The 6,647-nt window shown below is 44.7% G+C and overlaps 2 protein-coding genes across 5 annotated transcripts in view; one reads left to right on the plus strand and one right to left on the minus strand.

The window, feature by feature from the left end:
• LOC102674913 (mitochondrial cardiolipin hydrolase) overlaps positions 1-1,859 on the plus strand; it is a 13,900-nt gene extending 12,041 nt beyond the window's left edge. The window contains exons 5-6 of one of the 4 annotated variants that reach the window (XR_004149984.1): positions 824-1,147; positions 1,375-1,859. The gene's annotated coding sequence lies outside the window, so the exon portion shown is untranslated. The remainder of the gene's footprint in view (positions 1-823; positions 1,148-1,374) is intronic. The other 3 variants (XR_004149985.1, XM_031509054.1, XM_031509055.1) reach the window with 3 other exon arrangements.
• LOC102675267 (serine/threonine-protein kinase meng-po) overlaps positions 1-6,647 on the minus strand; it is a 19,593-nt gene that overhangs the window by 8,055 nt on the left and 4,891 nt on the right. The gene's annotated exons all lie outside the window — the stretch shown is intronic.

Below are 6,647 nucleotides of genomic sequence, written 5' to 3' on the forward strand. Positions count from 1 at the left end.
CGATCCTCCTCGTTGAACAACGAGACGGAGCGGTGAAGTTGGAGGTAAGAGGAGACGCGAGAAATGTCAAGGTACATGGACACATGGATACGTGACGTCACTTTTTCCCCGCTTCGCGTGTCCGAGTTTTACGACTCGAGCAAGCGTGTGCAACCTAAGCCTCGCCTATAATAGCGAGCTAATTGGTTGGAACAGGGATAAAATGACGTCACTTTTTCCGGATGACCGCACGCTACGCCTATTACGCCGCGTTAAGATACGCGTCCGTAAGATACACAACCGTCACGTCGCGAAGGAAATGTCGTTGTACCCTAAAAAGGTGGAAAGAGAGGAGAAGGTTTGACGGAACAAGCGGCGGTAGGCGTAGGCGTGTAGATTCGATTATTCCTTACGTTCGTGCGTAGGCGTGTTGAAACGATAAAGAAAGGCTGAGAAGGAGGGAGAGGAGGAAGAGGAGGAAGAAGGGCAAACAAAATCAAGATTTCTCGTCTCGCTTTTCTTCGTTTTTCAGAATTTCGAAGAATATCCCCGTCCCCAACTCTCCGTTTCCTTGATTTAGTTTCTCGATCTAGATAAATAACGCGCCGAGATCACGCGCCTTCTCCAATCATTTATTTCCCCTCGACGAAATAATATTTATAATGTGGAAAATTATCCTCGCAAAACATTCACGCATTCGCACTTATTGTTTCAATAGTGCAGATCATATATTTTCATTTCGATACCGAAGATACCTCCTCGTCCAGGAACGAGTATAAATTTCGATTCTTATTATCGTGTATGTGCGCGTTGTATGTATCTTTCTTCGACTTTTCATACGCAGAAACTTCTCGAACAGCGCAAATTTTCATGCGAACGAGCGGTCGAATTCTCGCGGGGAGACGTGGAAGAGAATAAGTAATTCTGGGGGGATATGGAAACAGGTACGAATGGAAAAAAAGAGAATAATTGGACGACGAGGATATCGCCTCGAGCGAGTGTCGTAGCCGCTTGGCTCATCAAAATAAAACGTGGATTTTACACGTTGCGGGACCGGTGTCGCCACGTATATCCTATATCTACATATGTGTATATTTACATACGTATAAAAGTACGGTCGTGGATAGGAGAACAGTCGAGCGTGGTTATTCGAGCGAACATGATCGAGGTAAGAAGGCAACGAAAAAAACGCGGCCAAAACGCGAGACGCTGTTAACTTTTCGCTCTGTATTGCACAATCGATGGCTGCAAAAAAAAAAAAAATTCTGACGCGCTTTTCGTTCACTATTCGAAACACGAATGCGCGTTGGTTTCTGTCAGTGATGCGCGTTTTGGCCACGCCGATATAACCGATGATCGAGGGACGTGAGAGGGATTCAGGGTGTTTTCGACTAGTTACAGATCGTCACGTTGTTTATCGTTGGAACTTTAGCGGCTCCTGGAACGCTTCGAGCGACTGGTGGAACGTCTGGAATCGATTTCGCTGATCGAGATATAATAACGAAAGAGACGGAAATGATCTCGTTGCCGTTGCCAGGCACGGAGAATCTAGAGGAGAAAGCCATACCTTTGTCGAAATTGGTTTCTCATCAACTTTTACCGCCCATCGGACAAGACTCGCTGTCTGAAAATTCTCGATTATCTTCCGAACTTCCTGGAACGAAAAATCTGGCCGAGAAACGTATCCCTGTACCGATTTTGGAAAAGTTGTATCAACGACAGAAACTCGATCGATCGAGCGTTTGAACGATTTTTTTTTTTTTTCGTTCTTTCGAGAGATTTTGTCAAATTGTTAAATTGAATCTCGATTCGATTATCTATCGAGCTGATAGAGATACGATGGATTAGAGGAAAATATACGCTAATTTCCTTGAGCTGTATTTCTTCGCATATTCCTTCCTATCGTACCTATTATATAATTTAATTTATGCATATGAATTTTTCATTAGGTGCATCTATTTTAGTCGCTGATCAAAAATAAATTATAAAGAGATATTAAACGATGTTGTACGATATGCCGCGATAGTAGTTGTTTACCTTTACGAATGTTTTTGGGTTATCTCGAGTCGGTAACGGAGAGAACTATCTTGTTGAAGATGCGCGTGAAAATATATCGTTCAATCAGCGTTGACTTGTACGATCGAGACACGTTAAACTCGAGAATTAACGATAATTTCAATTTAAATTCGTTATCACGATCAATTATTTTCTTTCTTCATTATCAATCATTGGAAATATGATGAGAGCAATCGTAATCGTTCATCGAAATAAATTTAGTTTTTAATCGTGAACAATTTCAAATCGAAAGAAGAGAATGATATTTTATCTGTTGATTCGCGTCGATTAAAATAGAATTTTTCCATTTTCAAAAGATGATTTCTCAGCGATCTTCCATTCCTTTTCGTTCGTGTTCGCATCGGTCGGTCTACGTTCTCGAAACGATCAATCGCGGCCTCTCGTCGAAAGATGACTCCACAGGTCACAGTTCGCGGTTTTTCGCGTCGAAAAATCGATCGTAACTCGGTTATCCGCGAAGCGGTGCAATTTTTATAGTCGCTTTTCTCGCAACTTAAATTAGTCGTAAGAGAAAGGGTTGTGTTTTATCCGATTTAAAAAACACGCGCTCTTCCTCTCCGTGCTCGTTGATTCGTTTTTTAGAGGTGAGTTGTCATACACGTCTTGTTAACAGGGTTGGTCGGTTTATCGAAAAAAGATGCGGGTTAATTCGCGTTGAATAGAATTCCTTTGTATTTGGATTTATTCGCTTTGTCGCAAAGTTTGCCAGGAACGGGAGGAAACTCGGGAGGAAAAGCATAGAGGGTTGAAAAGGATAATAAAAGGGGAGGCTAAGAGAAGGAAAAAGCATTTTCCCCCCTTCCTCCCTCCCTCCCGTTACTTTTGTCTTTCCTCTTTTCTTTTCCGTTAGGAAGGAAAATTCGTTGGGCAACCGAGAGAATGGGGGCCGCAAATGTGGTTACGAAAGGACAAGGGAACAATTTCGATAGCTTAACAAATAGCTTCGTTATTCCGTCGCTGCCACGTGCGGTGGAACGAACAGATTGTACGCGCGATCGATTATCAACGTTGCACCATGCTCGGTTTCCTAACAATCCGCAGAATTATCAGACCATAGGGGTAATCGCGTTACTTCATCAATTATCCGCTGACGCTGCACGCAATTAAGGTAGCGAAACACCAACCGATAACCTTCGCTTCGCCATACGTAATCGCGACCGATTCGTATGGCGTAACGAGAGATTCGTACGTTTCGTCGGATTACCCGTGCGTGGCCCGCACCCGTTATTTTCCTCCGGTTACTCGACGCGTGTCAGATGCGTTTGAATATATCGATTTAGAAGTGGTCGATAGCCCGCCGAATATGCAAATAAACCTAACCATCAAAGGCGAGATATGCATATATACCGATTTGTATACCGTTGCTTTCACGCCTCTTGATTTTCTCATCGCGACAAATGGAATTGTCCGTTGCCATTCGTATTCGGCCTGCGACTCGCAAATTACTCCGTATTCCTCTTTACCCGACTTTACTCGCTTTTTCTTTTCTCTCTCTCTCTCTCTCTCTCTCTCTCTCTCTCTCTCTTCCTTTCTTTCTTTTTCCCTTTCTTTCTCTCCCCCTCTCCTCCCCCGTTTCAAATTCAGGAACCAGATAACTGCGATTCTAACGAACGATCCGTGAAAGAGTGCAAGATTCCCAGTTTCACGGCACGAGTTTCAGTTTCCATTGTTCGCGCGACAAGTTGCTACGAAAACAGCGTATTTCAACGCATGCTAGCGTATGCTAGTCGTACTTTTGCAAAGATTCCCGCACCCTCGGGAACCTAATTATCCGAGAAACTTTGCTGACGAGCTTGAATAATGCGGCCTCGAAAGAAAAAGGGACAGGGGGGATAATCGCCAACTTGCCAGCCAGGGGGATTAAAGATTATCTTTCGAACGATGCGTAAAAGCGGAATACGTACGTACGTACGTTCGGAGATATTCCGGATTTTCGAAAAGGGGGGAATTAACGCGACGCGTCTCCGCAATTCTGAGGGGGGGGGGACGAGTCGTCGAAATCTCTGCGCCCAAAAAAGATCAAAGGGGAGAGAGAGAGAGAGGGAGAGAGAGAGAGAGAGAGAGGTAAAATCGCGACGCGGTAAAGGGAAAAGTTTGGATGGATGAAACGAATGGGTCGGGATCATCCACCAAGTCGGATAGTACACCACCGGATAGAAGTTGTTCGAGGACCACGGAGAACGTTAATTCGCTTAACGGGCTCGTTTCTCGTTTTGCTCACACACCTGCTGCTGCCACCCGCGCACACCTTCTCCGCCACAGCTTGCAGGAGCAATCTCTCCTCTCACCAATCGTTTTCTTCCGCGAAAATGTTAAGATCGCGAATACAATTGGAAACGTTATGCGATTCGATCAACCTCTTTTTTTCGGTTATTTCGTCGCGACAGAAAGACTCGATCCGTTTCAGTTTGTTTGCATAAAAGAGCACCCCCCTCTGTTCACCGTTTCAACAGCTGGAAAACTTTTTATTCGATTGTCCGTCAAATATGGGTCGCCGTAAAAAAAAAAAAGAAAAAAAGAAAAAAATAAAAAAAAAAAAGGAAAGAGCGGTATACCGTAAAAAAGGAGGGGGAGGTCGACGTTTCGACGTAAAAACCATCCGCCAAATTTCCCTTTTATCGTCGCGACGCCAAAGTTTCCACGACAATTGCCTCGTTTACCTCGTGTCAATGGAAAAAGGATTCGAATATACGACGATAATTTTTTTTTTCCTTTTTTTTTTTTTCCCCACAGAGACGATCATCCTCTCACGACGTTTCCAAGGAATGACTGGTGAATACATCAACGGATGTATGTGTATACATGGGAATTATTATTTTCTTTTCTTTTCCTTTTTTTTTTTCTTTTTTTTTTCTAGCGATCTCGAAAGAGGGAGCCGCAATCCTGTCGAATGAACGATGATGCATCGACGAAGGACGATTGTTCGGGAGCCCGTTAGCGCCCGTTAGTAATCGGGATTCCACGAGAGTATCGCCGCCCACCTCCCCCTCCCCCCCTTCTATCGCTATTCTCTTCCTCTCCATTCCCATTCCTCTTCCCCTTTCATGTCCAGATCACACGATGATACAGGAATGTCTGGGATGCCGAGAGCGATGGCGTGGAGCTCTTGGTTGACCCGGCACGGCCATTATCGTGATTACATTAGGTGCTATCCTACCTAACGTAACGCGGGCAGAGAGGGGGGAGGGGCGTCGCGTACCCGCCGCGAACCACCCGGTTCGCTGCCGAGCGTGTACAATTCGAGCCTCAGCCTCATCGGATAACCTTATTTTCTCCGTTATCCGATGTCCTTTGCGACGATTCAACGTCCCGTTTTTTCCCCTTCCCCACACACGCATCCCGTATCAGTTATCGATAACACGAATCATCGCTCGCCGACTTTTCCTCCTACGATCGAGCTATCATCTGGCTGGAGTAATATAGTCCCTGTATAGCAGCAGACGATAAAGGTAAATCGAGCGATGGACGATTCTCTCTCCTTTCTACTATTAATCCACGGAACTGGAAAAATGAGCGATAGTAGGTCGGTAGGTGGAGGGCAGGTGGAAATAACGATTAGCGTCGAACGATGACAGAGGCGGATACTGGTTTTTAAATATTTCCATGGATCTTATCGAAGGAATATTCCCCTATCGTTGTGTGTTTCATTTATAAGGCGTTAATACATAATACACGCGACTCGACTCTTATTGATTTCGCGAGCGTTCTACCTTCTGTAGATATTTCGAAGGCGATAAAAATAAAATAAATACGAATATAAATCACGATGATCGATTCAAGTCGACTTATTTTCTTTTCTTTTCTTTTTTTCGCCCTCTCTCTCTCTCTCTCTTTCTCTCTTCGTTCGAAATTGATTCGATCGATCGATCGATCGAGTTTCGCGTGTCCGTGCGTCTCGATTCGAGAGGGCATTAAAGATACGTGACGCGCGAGACGACACGGGAAAGAGGCCGGGAAGAGTTTGCCTCGGTAATAGAGCCGACGCCCTCCCGTTTATCCCTCCCTTTTCGAGACTTTATTCCGAGATAGATATCCCCCCGAGATCGCGGCTCGAGACTTAACTCGCAGTTTTATAACTCGCACTTCCACCGGTGTGTCATATAGTTGAGTTATCCAACGACGCTAGGCTAGACGCCTTTCTCTCCCGCTCCCTTTTTCTTCCCTTCTTCCTTTCTCTCCCGTTCTATTATCTATTATGCAAATGTAGATCGACGGATAGGTACATTGGAAATATATATGTGTGTGTATAGAGGAGGAGAGACTCGTCGTATTTTGATGCGCGTATTTCGGATAACGGATAGGAAAAGGGGACGTTGGAGCCAGAATCGAAGTTTAAAAGCCGAGCTTCGATAATCGTAGGATTCGTAGATCGCGGAGGCAGGGCCGATCCGCTTTTCTCCCTCGATCCTCTTTCCCATCGAAAACGAAACCGTTCACGTTCTTTCACGGTTCACTTACTTACCTGCCAACTCTCCAAGTTGTCCCGCGTAATTTCGTAAGATCGCGATCTTATACGCGAACAGGTGTGAGAGGAAAATGGTTACAATGTTTTCCTACTTTGGTATATATATATATATATATATATATATATA

Source organism: Apis dorsata, unplaced genomic scaffold, assembly GCF_000469605.1.
Source record: "Apis dorsata unplaced genomic scaffold, Apis dorsata 1.3 scaffold_118, whole genome shotgun sequence".
Lineage (NCBI taxonomy): Eukaryota > Metazoa > Arthropoda > Insecta > Hymenoptera > Apidae > Apis > Apis dorsata.